Genomic DNA, 16483 nt, shown 5'->3' with positions numbered 1-16483 from the left:
AATATTTTGAGTAGGTTCTTAAGATCTCTAAGTGAAGGGTCTATCTTGATGTCTCTGATAATGCTTAAAGTCTTGGTTTGGTTGATGTTGAAAAGTTGATTCTTTTAAAAAACAACATGTAGAAAGTGATAGCATTTTAATATTTTTGAAATTTTAAAACCCCCAATTTATAAATAAGGTCTGTTTCAACCCTGCCCCCTCAAAAATATATATATTGCATAAAATATTTCTGGAAGGATAAAGAAACCGGTAATATTGTTGACCTTCAAAGAGAAGAATTGGGTGGCTGGAGGCAAGTATAGAAGAAAGATTTTTTACTATGTACCATTTTGTATGTTTGGAATTTTGAACCTGTTCAAAATAAAATAATATGAAAAATTAAAATGAACAAATAACACAAATTATGAGCATATCTATGATCAAACACAGAAAGCAGGAAAAAACATTCAAGAATGAAAAAATAGGAATCACAAACAGAAAGCAGGCTCTGAGTTAAACAGTATAAATCTGCCTGTATACAGTAGTAGAAACAAAGGGAAAATATAGGGACAGATAATTACTTTTAATAAACTAAGCCTTAATATATAAGTTATTTCATAGAATGTGAATGAATGTATATACAAGCTAAGCACAAATAAATAATACTTTAATGCAATAGAAACAGCAGAGATACCACATTTTTTAAAATAGCTGGCTATCAGGTAGAAAAACAAAAACTATATTTCACCTTCTATTCTACCCTCACCCCTCCCCATGCAATGTACAGATGAAACCAAATCATATACACACAGCAGTGAATTGTATATTTTCTTATATCTTGCATATCTTCTGATTAGGTATTTCCAACTTGAAGATGAAATGAAAAGTGAAGGTTTTTTAAAATCACAAACTTATAATCTGTAGGCAAACAAGAGCATATAAAATAATATAATCCATAATTGTCAGAGATAAAATTAAATTATGTTTTACTGTATAAAACAACCAGTTTCTCCGCATTTCTGCTTTAAAGTTGGTCAAGAATAAAAGATGCGTTGACATGCTTTAAATTGATTTGTTTTACACTCGAGGAAGGATAACAGTGATATGTAAAAAGATTTTTTTCTGTCTTGCACACATCTCTCATTTGTCTATCTTAATTCAATTAAAGAAAATAAAGACAGTTTGACCGATGAATGAACCATATTTTAACCAAGGACACTTCTATTTAAACTGGAGTGTATCAACCATTGTAATTGTCAGTTAGTTACTTCCGATCTCTAACTTTTGTTTTGAGAGGTCACAGCATGGTCATGGAAGAGACTTGCATATTAGAATATGAATAAGTATTTAAACCATTAGCCATTCAAAGAAAGAAACATTTTAATTATTACTGACTTCAATGGGAGAGAACCCCTTTTGCCGTGCTAAAGACCTATAAATTCAAATAAATGAAACTTTTAAAAGTTGAAATAGTAGGCACAAGTTTTGTCATGCTGGGCCTTATAGGTTTTGGTAAGGAGTTTTGTTGTTTTAAATAGCTTGATACGGGCATTAATTTGCCTTCAATTAAGCTTACTCATTTTAAGTGTGGGTTTGATGACTTTTTTTGTTTATGTATACTAATATGTAATCATCATCACAAACGAAATATAGAACATTTCCATCACTCCAAAAAGTCTACACATGTCCTTTGGAAGTCAATTCCTTTTCCCCGGCTCTTGGCCCCCGGTGATCACTGATCTGCATTCTGTCTCTGGAGTTTTTTTCCCTTTTCTAGAATTTCATATAAATGGGTCATGCATTATTTGTGTTTTATGTCTGTCTTTTTTTCACTTAGCATAATGCTTTTGTGATTCATCCATGCTGCTGTGCGTATCAATCAGCTGTCCCTTTCCTTGCATTGCTAAATAGGGAAATACGATTCTTTTATCCCCTCACCAACTGATAGCCATTTGGTTTGTTTCAAGGTTTTGGCTATTATGAATTAAGCTGCAATGAACATTCAAGTACAGGTCTTTGTATAAACATATGTTTTCACTTTTCTTGGGTAAATACCTATGAGTGGAATGATGAGATCACATGGTAGATATATGTTTAACTTTATAGAAACTACCAAACTTTTTTACAGAGAAGATATAGATATAGCATTTTGTACTTCCTACAATAACATAAAGATCCCACAGTTTCTCCACATCTTCAACACTTGGTATTATTAGTCATTTAAATTTTAATCATTCTAGTAGCATATAGTATCATTTCTCTGATGACTGTCTTATATACTTGTCACTTTTTCATTTTCTTTGGCTGTGTCTGTTCAAATGCCCATGTTTTAACTGAGTTGTTTTCCTCATTATTAAGTTATAGGAGTTCTTTCCATAGTTTGCACATGATTTCTTTATCAATTAGTCAATTCGTGTTATTTGCAGTACTTATATTCTATAAAGTCACTGTGATACTGAACTAGAGAACAATGGGATTTCCTAGGGGAAAAACAGAGTGAGGTTCCTTCGAGCCTCTGGTCATAACATTTTTGTCAAATAAAATGCCAATTACATTATGTGGCTCATCTCCTCATGCCTCATCAGCATTGAAAACTAGTTTCAAAAGCACTGAAATCCTGCTCATCCACCTTTTTCTAACATTTAGCAGGTATCTTTAAGATTCTTCCGCAATCTCCTGATCCACAGAACCTGCCTTGACTGCACAGTTAGCCTTTTTCCTGCTGTGTTATCTTCGGAAATGTGCAAACCAGCCTGCACTAGCTAAGAAGGGTACGATGTTTTCCTGGGTAATATGACCACATGTGAAGTTCTTTGGCTTTCAGCCTCAAACCGGTACTGTCCACTAAAATTGTCATCTCCTAAATCCCTGAATCCAGCTGTTTTCCCATCTTTTCCATATAGCTTTGTCACATACCCTAGCATTTTCCAGAGGAGCCTCATGTACTGACTGGTGAATTTACTCTTCCTTTGTCTATACGCACCCTATTGTTGATCAGTCAACATTGCACACTCATGGCCGACAGCATTCTAACTCATACTGAACTGAGCTATCGAACACACACGTTGTCTCCATAAGGCACATCACAGCCTTCTTGTACCTGGACAGCACCTCAGCACTATGCTCGGGCCATTTTAAACAGTGAAATCAGTGGGGGAAAGCGCGCGCGCGCACACACACACACACACACACACACGCGCGCGCGCGCAAAAAGCGCAACACTAAATAGATCACAAAAAGGACGTTCGTTTATAAAAGGCAAAACAAGAAGACAGAGTGAGTGTGGCCTTGTTCAAAGGCAATTGGGAAAGTCTGTGTCAGGCAACTAAAATTTTTTGCAGCTCTGTTCACGTCTGCCCTAGAAGGCACAGCAAGTGAATGCTGATTTGGGGTTACAATGAAGTTTTAGTGAGTAGGCAAACTTATGAGTAAGGAATATGGGAATAAGAGGATCGACTGTGTATGTTCTGCAGACTTCCTTGCAGTTTGCAACTTGCCTTTTCATTTTCATAATAGTGACTTCCCGAGAGCAAATGTTAAAAAAAATTTTTATTTAGTTCAATATATCAATAATGTTTTATTGGTTCAAGGTTTTGAATTCTGCCTAAAAATCTGTGCTTAATTTAAGAACAAAGAGATATGCTCCTAATTTTCTTAAAGCTTTATAGCTTTAGCTCACTCTTGAGATTTATGATCCCATTTAAAATTAATTTTTGTATAACTTCACCTGTGATTTCCCAGGGGTAAATTACTTAATTATTATTAATCTCAGCAAACCTCATGTAGAAAAATAACAAAGACATGGTTATAGCATTTTTATGAGTTTGCTAAACAATATTTAGCTTGAAACTTCATGTGAATTAAAATATATTATTTATCAATCTAAATTAAATTAGTATACTTATTTTGAATTACAGAGATAAGGAGAAACTTTTTACTTATTTGGAACAACATAGTGAAAACATATTTATCTAAAAGCCCCTCAAGATCAGGTTTAGGACTTGGTGCTTATGAGCTCTTAATAATATATTTTCTTACAGTGGACACCTTAGCAATTGACACATGAAATAGCAAATTTTAAAAGCAAGAAACTATAAAATTTAAGATGAAATGGAATTTCTTCATGGAAAACTATAATAGCAAAATTGTAAAAACTACACTTAATACTTAAGAAAAGGAGTGGGGGGGGCCCTGAAAGAAGGTTCTTCTATTAAGAAAACATTTCCTTCAACAAGTTACAACCAGGATGAACACACAGGAAAGGTCAGTTCATTAAAACAAACAAACAAACAAACAACAACAAAAATCTGCACCCTTCTCAAATGACACTGAAAGTCACAGTGGAAGTTGGTATTCTGCACAGAACCCACAAATTTAAGCCAAGATAATGGTCAAAACATCTAAAATGAAAGGGTCCACAGTCACAAAAACTCACAGATAAACATATCAGTAAGGTGGTTACTAGAGGGGAAGGAGATGGGGGAGGGAGTAGCAAAGGGTAATGGGGGTCAAATATATGGTGATGGAAAGAGACTTGACTTTGGGTGGTGAATAGGCAATGCAATACACAGATGCTGTATCACAGACTTCTACACTTGAGACATATGCAATTTTATTAACCAGTGTCACCCCAATACACTGAAATTTTTTTAAATAATAAATTCCTCTAAATAATAAAAAATAAAGGAATGAAGTACTGATACATTCTACAACATGAATGAACCTCAAAAACATTATGCTATCAAGCCAGAATCAAAAGACTATATATTGTATGACTCTGTGTGTATAAAACATCTAGAAAAGACAAATAACATACAGAGACAGAAATCAGATCAAGGCCTGCCTAGGTTAGGGGTGGAAGCAGGGTTTCAGTCTTAAAGGTTTTAAGGGAAGCCAATTAATTGAGCATCAGTCTTCTCTCTCTGAACAATCTTCTACTTCACACTATACTCTTCATATTCTTTTATATTCCTTCTCAACTACCCCAAAACTTTTTTCAAATTTTATGTTTCATTCATCTCTCGAGTCATCTTCTAAACTCTATAAATGTGTAGACTGTAACACGATGGGTCTCCTCTTACTGAGCAAATACCATGACTTAATTAACTCGTACCTTAGACTGTCAACAGTAAGATTCTCTTCAACAAATTCCTACCATAACTCCCAGCTTCATCATCATCTGGAAATGCAGAAAGAAAAACCAATTTGCCCACTTTTTTCCAAAAAGAAAAGAAATCACTTCATAGGAAAATGATCGAATCATAGGAAAAATAGGAACATTAAAGTGTTGGTCAATAAATGGTTGAGTAAAGAATCAAAGATAACATCATCTATAGCAATGAGTAGCTTCTCAGTTCTCAGAGTTGCTCTCAACATTATGGCAACTCCACACTTTTGTTCTGACGTGCTAAGAATCCCTCATGTGACCACAACCAGTGGGCCTGCAGTGTCTCAGGCCTTACCACACAAGCATGGGCTCAGGCCAGAATCAAATCATCTCTTGTTCCTTGCCAGTCATGTCATTAATTAATTAAAATTTTAGATCAAATTGCCATTTTCTGCCAGAGACTGTTCCAGCTGCAGGGAATTTGATGACGGAAGACAAGGCCCAGCCTCATGCAGTTTATATTCTATCATTGGGCTCTATGTAGTCATTATTTACACATTATTTTATTCAGCGCCTAAAGAAAAAGTGTACGCAGGCAAAGCCGCCTGTGAGGTTGGACTGCTGCTTTTTGTCCCACTGCACAGGCACATAGCATGGGACAAATGCTCTCTGATAAAGGCAGCAAGTATGAGCCAGCACTTGCTGTAACAGTCTCCCTGAGAGTTTCCTCACACTTAGAGGGCACACCTGTTCTTGAGGTGCCCTGACAATCAACTCTGGGATATGCTGGGGACAAGTGACAACTTTCACTGTTTCTCTCACATCCTATGACAACACAGGGTCAAATGTTAAGCCACGATATTTCTACCCAATGCCTCCCAATTTAATGGTATATTGGCTCAATATTTATTTATTATTTCTTGTTCGCTAAATAGTTTAATCCCTTCTCTGTCGCCATAAATGTTTTTCTTGGTTTAACTTCCAAGAGTTTTTTAAAAAAGAAATAATATATATCTTCTCAGACTACTCATTAGAAAAAGAAAGGAGAATACTGTAAAGCTCTTGGGATTAACATAAAAATGTCCGCAAGGGCTCCTCTGAGCTTGTAATTGGTCCTTCACAAGTCGCCTACACCAATGACAATGCTGTATGGCCAGACAGGGAGCATAGAATCTGGTCCAGACACTAGAATATTTTCAATACTGAGAATTAATTTCATAGCAGTTCCATGCAAGTATGTCTCTAAGAAAAATCCCAGAAAGCTACAGCTTGAAAACATATTTTTATGAAATATCATTATGATAGCCAATACGAAAGGACTCTCCATGACACACAACTGAATATCCTGCTGAAAGTACCTAACGGGAGTTGTAGATGATGGATGCCACTAGGCCTGGCACAAGTTGGGATGTAAGAAAAGGACAGTGACATTTCTAGGGAGGACAGACACTCCCTCCTGCCCTCTGCAGCTCATAAGGTTATTCTTGTGTTAATGACCTCACACAACGGGCAGATCCAGTTTTCTGCTTTTCTTTCTTGTAGAATGATTTCCCTAAAGCCAATGTTGGGCAAAATGCCACTAATACAGCCATAAAGCCCCTGCAGTGCTCGAAGGGGGAGGCAAGAGATAGAGGGTTAGGTGGTAATCAAGCTTACAGATTAAAGCTTACTGAAGTACAAGATGAGCATGGCTCCTGGTGTTTATTTAACTCTTCTAGTGCTGAGCACGCCTGCCCCACTCTCACGGCACAAAACACAAAGGTCTTTCATCAACGGACCTTAAAGCTTGGCCTGCTTTAACTCGATACTTCCAAGAGCTCCATCTCTACTGGAGTTTTCTTCGGTATCAACCACAATCACACAACAGTTCCCACTTTCCTACATGACACTAAAATTATTCACACCTGCAGACAATGACATTTTTCTATCCATGTACTGACATCTGTGAGGGGCAAGTGTTGTAGGCACTGTATTAGACATAGGGGAAAAAAAGCGCCTTTTTCTGTGCCAGTAGGAGGCTAGAGTAGGAAAACATTAAAAATAACAAAACCAAACCAAACCAAACCAAAGCTATTTTAAGAACAAAAACAAAAAGACCAAATTTGATTGTAACTGAATAGTTTATAACAGGACCTTTTCTACTAATATACTCCCATGGAGGTGTTTTAAGGATTAATTTTTTTCCCTCATAAACCATGCTAATGTTAGCCGGGTTGACCCATTTTACCAGCAATGCATCAGTCCCTAAGTGCATTAAACCAAACACACAACTCTTCTCCATCTTGAATTCCCCAGCTCAAGCCAAGGGAAACCAGTCAAAAACTTTTAGAATTTAACAACCATAGGACTTCTAAAATAAGCTAATGCTCGTTACTTTGCAAACCTCTAGTATCTTCATGTAGCATATATAAGCTTCGTTCCTTATTTCCTCTTTTTGACATCTTGAAGGGCTATCCCTAGGTTGTTAAATTTGGGGCTACTAATCCTTGAGGGGTATTGATTTAATTTTAAGCCATAAAAATTTCCCCCTGCTATTCGACAAATTATATTCCTTCACCCTCACAACTAACTTAAAAGTTATGTAAATTACCCAGATGAACAAAAACAATTTAAGATTATAACATTGTTAAATGAATTAGATAACAATGACTACAGCTTCCCAATTATACTTTGAGACAGATAAATTTATACTTTATTGATAGTGGGAGCAGAAAGCCCTAATCGCCAGTGCAGTCTGGTTTCTGTAGGGTAATGACCCATCTCTATATTCATAACAACAATCTCATTCATCATAATTCACATTAAAAAAAAAAAAAAGAACCCTCGTCAGGCTAATGGAGGAAACGTGTGAAAAGTGATTGGCTGGGTAAAACTCTGTATGCAGCTGGAGGGTCCTAATTGATTATATTGTGCTGCAACTAAGCTTTCTGCCCAGTACAACAGATCTTTATCTAACTGCATTTCAATTGATTTTCACTGATAGTCTTCTTTCTTATGTCTAAGGCTTAAAGTACTAAACTAATAAAAGGATAAAGGACTTTGTAATACAGATTTTGAAATATAATGTCCAAGCAGGACTTTCAGGGAATAAGATGGCAAACCGAGGTGTATAGCACATCAAACATTCAAGAGCCAGAACCTGTCGATTTGGAGGTAGTTAAAAAAAAAGTTTAGGATTTCAGTCTGTATTTCAGAGTCTAAAAGGAAAACATTAACCTAAATATACAAAGATGCAAGTGGCTAATGTTTATTTTAGCACATAGAAATATAAGACAAAAGATTACTCATTTAGTAGTTATTACGTGTGTTCTTACGTACTATATCCCTTCTATTGGTTTAGTAAAGAATCAAAATGCTGTGGATTTGGTATTCTCATTACATAGTGATGGGTTTGAAAACAAGGTAGGCATGATGGCTAGATAATGTTTAACCTCCAGGCAAAAACCTACTGGATTGATTGGAACACTAAAGCAAAAACCTCAAAATAGCACTGCTGCACAGATTTTGAAATAAGGGCATTCATTGCCATCCTTAATAATTCAACAGTTTAACTGACATAAAATGAAGTGTGCATATTTAAAGGCTAAAATATGATGCTTTGACATATGTATACATCCATGAAACCATCACCACCAAGATAATGGAACATATCCATCACTGCCAAAGGTATCTTTGACACCCGTTTATAACTCATCTCTCCCCTCAACTCACCTCTATATTTAGGAAACCATTCATTGGCTTTCTATTATCATAGATTGGTTAGCATTTTCTAGAATTTTATATGAATAAAACCATATGGTATGCATTTGTTTGGTCTGATTCCTTTTCATTAATTGTTTTGAGATCCTCCTATGTTATTGTATTTATCGAAAATTAATTCCTTTTTATTGTTGAGTACTATTCCATTTTATAAATGAACACCGATTTGTTTATCCAAGTAATTGTTGATGGGCATTTGAGTTGCTTCCTATTCTCAGCTACTACAAATATGGCTATAGATAAATTTTGATGTGTGAGCCTTTGTACAGACACATGCCGTCATTCTTCTTGGTTATATATTTAGGAGTGAAATGGCTATATCATATAGTACATATAATGTTTAATATTTTAAGAAACTGGCAAATTGCATTCCATATTCCCAACAGTAACATATGAAAGTTTCAGGTGCTGTATGTTCTTGCCAAGACTTGATAAGGCCAGTATTTTTAATATTAGACAATCTAATAAGTGTGTAGTGGCATCTCATTAATGTTTTAACTGGCAGTTCCCTAATGACTAATGACACTGAATATCTTTGCATACACCTATTTGCCATCTGTGTTTCCTCTTCAGTGAAATCTATTCAAACTACTTGCCCAATTTTTCATTTGGTTGGTTGTTTCTTATTCTTGAGTTTTTATTTATTTACATATTCTGAATAAAAGTCATTTACCAGATACGTGGTTTGAACGTATTTTCTCCCCATGTGTGGTTTCCATTAATATTTTCTCTCAGGGCAAAAGATTCTATTAATACTATCATTATAAGAACAGATGTTCCTAAGTCTAATTTATCTTTTTTTTCTTTTATAAGCCACACTTTGGGTGTGGAAACTAAGAAACTAAACTTTCACTGATTTTCTTTACTGTTTTTATTTAACTGATTTTGACTTTGATTCTTATTTTAGTTAAGATGGGAGCTGACGTTGCTGATTTGAGATCTTTCTTCTTTTCTAATACTAGAGGCATTTAGTGCTATAAATATCCCTCTAAATACTGCTTTGGTGCATCCCACAATTTTTTTTTTTTTTTTTTTTTTTTTTTTACTGAGGATGACATTTTATTTAGTCATGTTGTTTACAACTGAAATGATGGGAATTCAAAATTGACATTCTTGCCTGTGAGCTTCCTATGGACAACAGAAAGCATCAACCTTGTATTCCACGTTGCTCTGCTGGACTTTATCCAAATGAACCTTTGGGAACCAGCAGCCACCCAGTTTCACGTGGGTTCTCTTGCCCACAGTTTCAGTTGGGAAAACCAAGTCCTTCAGGATCACACAGTGTGTGTCTGTCAGAGTGAGGCTACTGGGGGTGCTTTTGCTTCTTCTTTGTACAGCTTTCTTGAGTTGGCTCAGGCAGAATTCTCCTGAGTGATAAAGACAACATGCTTCCCACTAAACTTTGCCTCTACCTCATGTGTAAGCCAGACTTGGATTTTCTGGAAAGACTTCAGTTGAACAGGAACAAAGATTATAATAGTTTCCTGACTGCCACCAACTTCAATTTCCTTGGCCACAGTGATATTCAAGTTCTGTAGCTGGGCCTTGAGGTCTGAGTTCATCTCCATCTCCACCAAAGCCTGGGAGATGCTGCACTTGAACCTCTGAACTCTCAGCTTTGGGCTTCATGATCTTGGTGCTTGAACTGAACATGCCCTTCTCGGTGAGCAGTGGCTTGGGAGGAGCTGCATCCCACAAATTTTGATATGTTGTGTCTTAATTTTCATTCAGTTCAAAATAATTTTTATTTTATTTCTTCTTACATCCATGATTTATTTAGAAGTGTTTCCAAATACATATTTGGGCATGTTCTCAAATATCTTGCGGTTATTGATTTCTAATTTAATTGTAGTGTGATCATGGAACCCATATTGTAGGATTTAAATCCCTTAAATTTATTGTGGCTTACTTTATGACTCAGAATATGGATTATCATAGTAAATATTTTGTGTGTACTTGAAATGAAGATAGTTCTGCAGGTGATGGGAGGTTTATATATATTTGTGTAGATATATTATATATGTCAATTATATTAAGTTGGTTATTAGTACTATTCAAATCTCCTATATATTTCATGATTCCTTGTCTATTCTTCCACCAGTTATTGAGAGAGGGATATTGAATCTTCATCAATATTGTGTGTTTGCCTAAATCTGCTTGTAGTTGATTTTTTTGTTTCATATGTTTTGAAGCTCTACAATCAGGTATATAAACACTGAGATTTGATGGGTCCTCTTCATGAAAACACCCTTAACATTATGAATAATCCCTTATTCTATAATATTCGTTCTTCTGAAGTCGACTCTGTCTCTTAATATAAGCATTGCTGCTGCTTCTGATTAGTGTTAAAATTGTATATTGCCATTTCCATCCCTTTATTTTTACCAGGTTTGTGTCTTCATATTTAAGTGGGTTTCTTGTACACAGTATATAACTGAATCTTCCTTTTTTATCGAACCTGACAATTTCTGTTTTACAGTTGGGTGTTTAGGCATTCACATTTAATATATTTTATACAGTTGGATTTCAACATACCATCTTGCTATATTTTCTATTTGTCTATATTGTTTTTGTTCCCACTTTCCTTTTCTTCCCTCTAACTCTTTTTGGACTCATTAAACTTTATTATGACTTAATTTTATCTATTTTTTTGGCTTACTAGCTACATAACTATTTGTTATATTGGTGGTTGCTTTAGGGTTAATATCATATATTTTGTGAGTTATCAGATCTACATTTAGGGAATATTACACCACTTCATGCATAGTGTAAGAAACTTATAACGTTTTTCTCTTTATCACTGGCTTTAAGCAATTTGATTACACTGTGTCTTGCTTTTAAGCTTTGTTAGGCAGCAGAGTCTAGGAGAAGTTTTGCCCACTGTAGAGGCAAAGCACTTGTGAGTGTTCTCGCCATTTGCCTATAAACTATGACATTTTTCGCTTTGGCTGCTGGCAATAGGAGCTACTTCCAGCCCTGAGTTCTACTGATTGTTCCTTCTAATATTTTTGGATGACTATTTCCTGGACCTTAGGTAGTTTTTCATGGACTGACTGATACTACTCAGCTGAAGGCTTGTAGGAGATCCTCACAGAACTCTAGGGCTCTCTATCTGGGCATCTCTTTTATGGTGCTCTGTCCTGTGAATGCTAGAAACCTGGGCCTCTCCAAACTCCCAGCACCTATTCCACTCAGAAAGATGTCATGCTCCATCCAGGTTCCCCTTTCCTACAGTACATACTGGCAATGATCCAGGACAACTGTTAAGACACAATTCATTTGTTTCTCGTCTCTCAGGGATCACTGTCCTTAACAACCTGATACCCAATAACTTGAAAATACTGTATCATCTAACTGCCCAGAGTCTTTGTTGTGGGTGGAAGGGTAAGCCTGGGGCCTGCACTCACTGAAGGTCCTGTTTGCAGAATTCCATGTTTGGAGCACCCAGCCAATCAATGCCTAGAAAACGAATGTTAATTATTTCACCTTCATCAAATCACCTTACAGAAATCAAAAGGAACAAAATCGACTTTAAACAAATTAGTAAAAAATTATCCAATATCCACAGATATCCTTTAGTGAACTTCAGCTCATCATGTTACCACCAACACAAATGTCTGCTGCTCAAATGGTCTTTAACATCTGTGTGACAAATAAAAGAGTATATTAATTTTTCTGATTTTGTATTTTTTTTACGAAGGTCGGTACTGAGACTCTAAAGGCCACTGAGGAACCCCCCGGAGACTGCTGTCTCCCAGCACAGTCAGGCTGTCCACGAGCAAAACTCCAAACTAAGTTACTACACTTTTAGGCAAAGGACTGGACACATAAGACTGTATCTTCATTTTACATTTCATAAAAATTATTGAGTTTAAAGTGATTTACCATTTCGCCTCAAGTGAAAGACTTTAAAAGTCATCTAAAAGTAGAATTATTAGACATTTAGGGGCAAAACCATGTATACTATCTAAACACAGGAATGAAGTAGGGTACAATTGTTGGGAAAACAGACTTCGGATTGTAAGGTCTCAAGAATTAAAATGGAATGCATCTCACTTTTTAATAGTGTGTTGGCTGAGAGCACAATGGGAATTTCTGTTTACTGCTCCCTCGAAACAGAGGACGGTTTTAGTTGATTAGGTTAAGAGCAGGCCCCCTGCCTAATCTGCCTGTGGAAGACAACATCTGCATCCACACATGTCCTGAGGGGTGAAATTCCCATTTCGGAAGGGCACTAGGAAATTAGGCAAAATGACCAGAAGTCAGCTTACGCTATTCCAGATCTTTCAACATCATATATTACTTTAGGACATTAGCTGAAATAAACAAAAGTCATTCCAAAGCCATCCTATATTCTAATTAGAATTTGAGGTATGAGAAGTATATTTCCAATGACTATGTGCCCTCAGAAGAAGTTAATGAACCGAGGCTGACCTTGATCATTGACTCAGATCCCGTAGCACAGGGCAGTACCTGCTCCCTCTCCCACATGTGCCAACCTTTGCTACAATAGTAATAAATTTGCAGTCTTGATCTCTCAAGCATATCATACATTTTTTGATCCATCATTAGGCCTCAAACTTGTGGCCTAATTAAATTACTGAGGAATGACACTTTGGAATTCTAGACCATGGCAGGAGAAAAAACAGAGATAAATATTTGAATAAAGTGAGAAAATTAGGACCTAATCTTCATGCAGTGATTAATGATTCTAAGTCACTGCTCAAAATAAATTAAATTTTATTTGATTGCCTTTTATATTTTTTACACATAAAATGCTGTCAAACCATTTTTGCGGCATAGTGATTGAATTATAAATACTAAACTTAGGAAAAAGGAGAAACAGAAAAGGCTCAAAGGACAAGACAGATCCACACGATAGGTGTGAACAGACTGATGTTTAGGAGTCATCAAGACCTTCTGGAGTGTAGACATTACTTAGGAAAGCTTAAAATGACTGAGGGCATCCTGGCCGGTGTGGGTCATTTGGTTGGAGCATCATCAGCCTGTACACCAAACTGTTGGAGGTTTGATTCCCCATCCGGGCACATATCTAGGTTGTGAGTTCCATACCCACTTAGGGTGCATATGGGAGGGAGCCAACCAATGATTCTCTCACACTGATGTTGCTCATGTGCTCTCTCTCTTCCTTTCTCTCTAAAATCAATTAAAATATATTTTTAAATACTAATGGCAAGATTTCATTTCTCTTTCAAAAATCTAAGTGTTTACAGGTCAGGGAGAGAGTCTAGTTTAGGCAAGAGACAGTCAATGAAAAGATCTGAATTCGAAGTATAGATATGGCAATATTTTGCTATAGAAATTTAAGCCTGTATATTAATTTTGCTGAGTTTTACCTTCAATTAAGGTGGTCGGACTAGATAAGGACTCTACCAGAGTCACAAATCTAAGACTATGATTCACCCTTCCCTCAATACAAAGCACTTACTACCTGCACCATTAATTTTGCAATTGGCAATATAAGGCCTTGTGGTATTTCTTCATCTTGGAACTACTTCACACGCATTCATGCCTCATCTTCCCTAACTAAAGCTCCTTGAATTAAGAAAGGAACAACGTTTTCTGATCTCCCACATGGCTAGGAACGCACTAAGGATTCAATAAGACTCTACCTATTTCACAAAAGAACATGCTCAGAGGGCTGTAACCTAGCATCTCAAGGCCCTCTCACAAATTGCCTTTTAACTTGAAGTTGTTGGGAGGGAAGACTGATGAAGCTATCAATTATATGAGCTTCTTTATAAGATAAAAATATGCTACGAAAGAATCCAAGCTTGCTGATAACCTGCCAAAAGAAGCTCCTGGGGAAGGTGTTTTGTTTTGCAAGGATGAAAAGGAACTGAGTGGGGCATCTCCTAAACTAGCAATAATAAAGGGAAACTTATCAAGAGACTCCGTTTCCTTTGTTCATTGAGAAGCAAAAGTAGCAATCACTTACTTTAGCTATGATCATTACCATCACAAAGAATGAGGCGTAGAAAGACAGTGTTTAGATTTACAGAACCTCAGTTTAACTGCCAGCTCTAACACTTAGTCACTAAGCTGAAATTACTTAACATCTCTAAGCCTCAATAGACTCATCTGTACAATAAAATAATTACTGCCTGAGTTCTTTTGAAGATTGAGGAGATATGAGTGAAGCATTCTCCATAAATTAGAATAATTTTTAAAAAATCACATAAATGCCACATAACTTGGCATGTGTGGCCAAGTAATGGTGGGCAGTAAGGCTAAGTTATTTTCTGGAGGGCACCTGAGTTCTTAGGTGTTTGTTCTAATGCCTTGGGCTCTCAGGGCTTCCTTTGGGAGAAAAGTCTCTAATTTAAGCACTCTGGGCCCAACAGAGCTTCCTATAGAACATGGCAGATAACTGAAGAAACTATAAGGAGAGGCAAGAGCATCGAAAGGATTAAGAATCCAATGGGTAGAAACCTTCACGGCCTGCATTCTCCCAGGCTCAGCACTCTGATTCTTGGACAGACGGCTCTATGGAGAACCAACTAGGGGCGATCTCCTTTCAATCTGAATGCCCATGGTAAGGTGTGTGTGGTCCAGCATTCTCAGAACAGATCATGACAGTGGATCAAATAGGACATAACATGCTGAGGTTAAAAGAACATTCTTGTTAATGAAGGGGTAATGTATCTATCATAGGTTGATACAAACATATAAGGAACTAGAAAATAATGAAGCATGCTTAACACAAAAACTGTACTGAACATAATTTGAAATTTCTTTGACAGTTTAGGAGACAGTTCAAGGTTGTTCTGTTTCAGAATCACTGTACACGTGACCCCATGGTACTTTTATTGCCTCTGTTAAGAGTTTTAAATCTCCCAATATTGCTGTCTCCAACGAATAAAAAACCTCACGTCCTTATCAATAACTTCAGTGCCTAACAACATGGTTCCATCAATTAAATCTTCAGTTCATTTTAGTTTTGTTTCTTTGACTCCTAGACAAGTGGAATGTTATCATAGTGAAATATTTTTAAGCTATATTCCAGAAAGGACTCTGGCATGAAACCTTTTAATTCAAACGAAGTTAAAGAATCTAGGCAGCTCTACATTGGAATAACATATCTATCCCTTCAAATCTAAAAATATCTTGGTCAAATGTTACAGTAAAATAAATTACCCTATCCCCTGATAGTTAAGAAGAGCTGATCCTCTAAATTATTATGTAGAAGAAATGTCTTATTCAATAATATTTATCACGTGTGCTGTAGTGTTTCACTTATATAATGGGAACAATATCCATTCTGGTAAATACATTCTAGATATTCACTACTATATTGAACAATGGTGTTCAACCAAAAATTTGTTGAATAAGAGAATGTTGCCTTGATCATTTGCAAAGTAAGACTATGTATAACACTTGAACAAGATACGTACGTACATAATTTCTAAGGAAAAACACCATGTTGGTGCCCTTGAATATCTCACGAAGAAAAGGCAGGAACATTAAGAATGTAAGCAATACTCTGTTCTTTCTCAGGTTCCATCAGGACTGGTTCCTCAGGTTGCAGCCCTGGCTAGAGACACAGCTCCTCCCCAGGGAGGGCACTATGGCATGGCATTGGGTTCAGAAAGAGAAACAGATCCCTGAACTGGTTTA

The 16483-nt window shown here is 36.4% G+C and overlaps 1 protein-coding gene and 1 pseudogene across 9 annotated transcripts in view; both read right to left on the bottom strand.

Annotated features, from left to right (window-relative positions):
* BCAS3 (BCAS3 microtubule associated cell migration factor) overlaps nucleotides 1–16483 on the bottom strand; it is a 493516-nt gene that overhangs the window by 164213 nt on the left and 312820 nt on the right. The window lies entirely within an intron of this gene.
* Nucleotides 516–15008, bottom strand: LOC128625817 (40S ribosomal protein S7-like; annotated as a pseudogene).

The sequence above is a fragment of the Artibeus jamaicensis genome, unplaced genomic scaffold (assembly GCF_021234435.1).
Source record: "Artibeus jamaicensis isolate MK-2021 breed Jamaican fruit bat unplaced genomic scaffold, CSHL_Jam_final contig_1998, whole genome shotgun sequence".
In the NCBI taxonomy this organism is placed as follows: Eukaryota; Metazoa; Chordata; class Mammalia; order Chiroptera; family Phyllostomidae; genus Artibeus; species Artibeus jamaicensis.
Note: the sequence above shows the minus strand (reverse complement) of the source record. Positions and strands in the feature narration are given on the sequence as shown.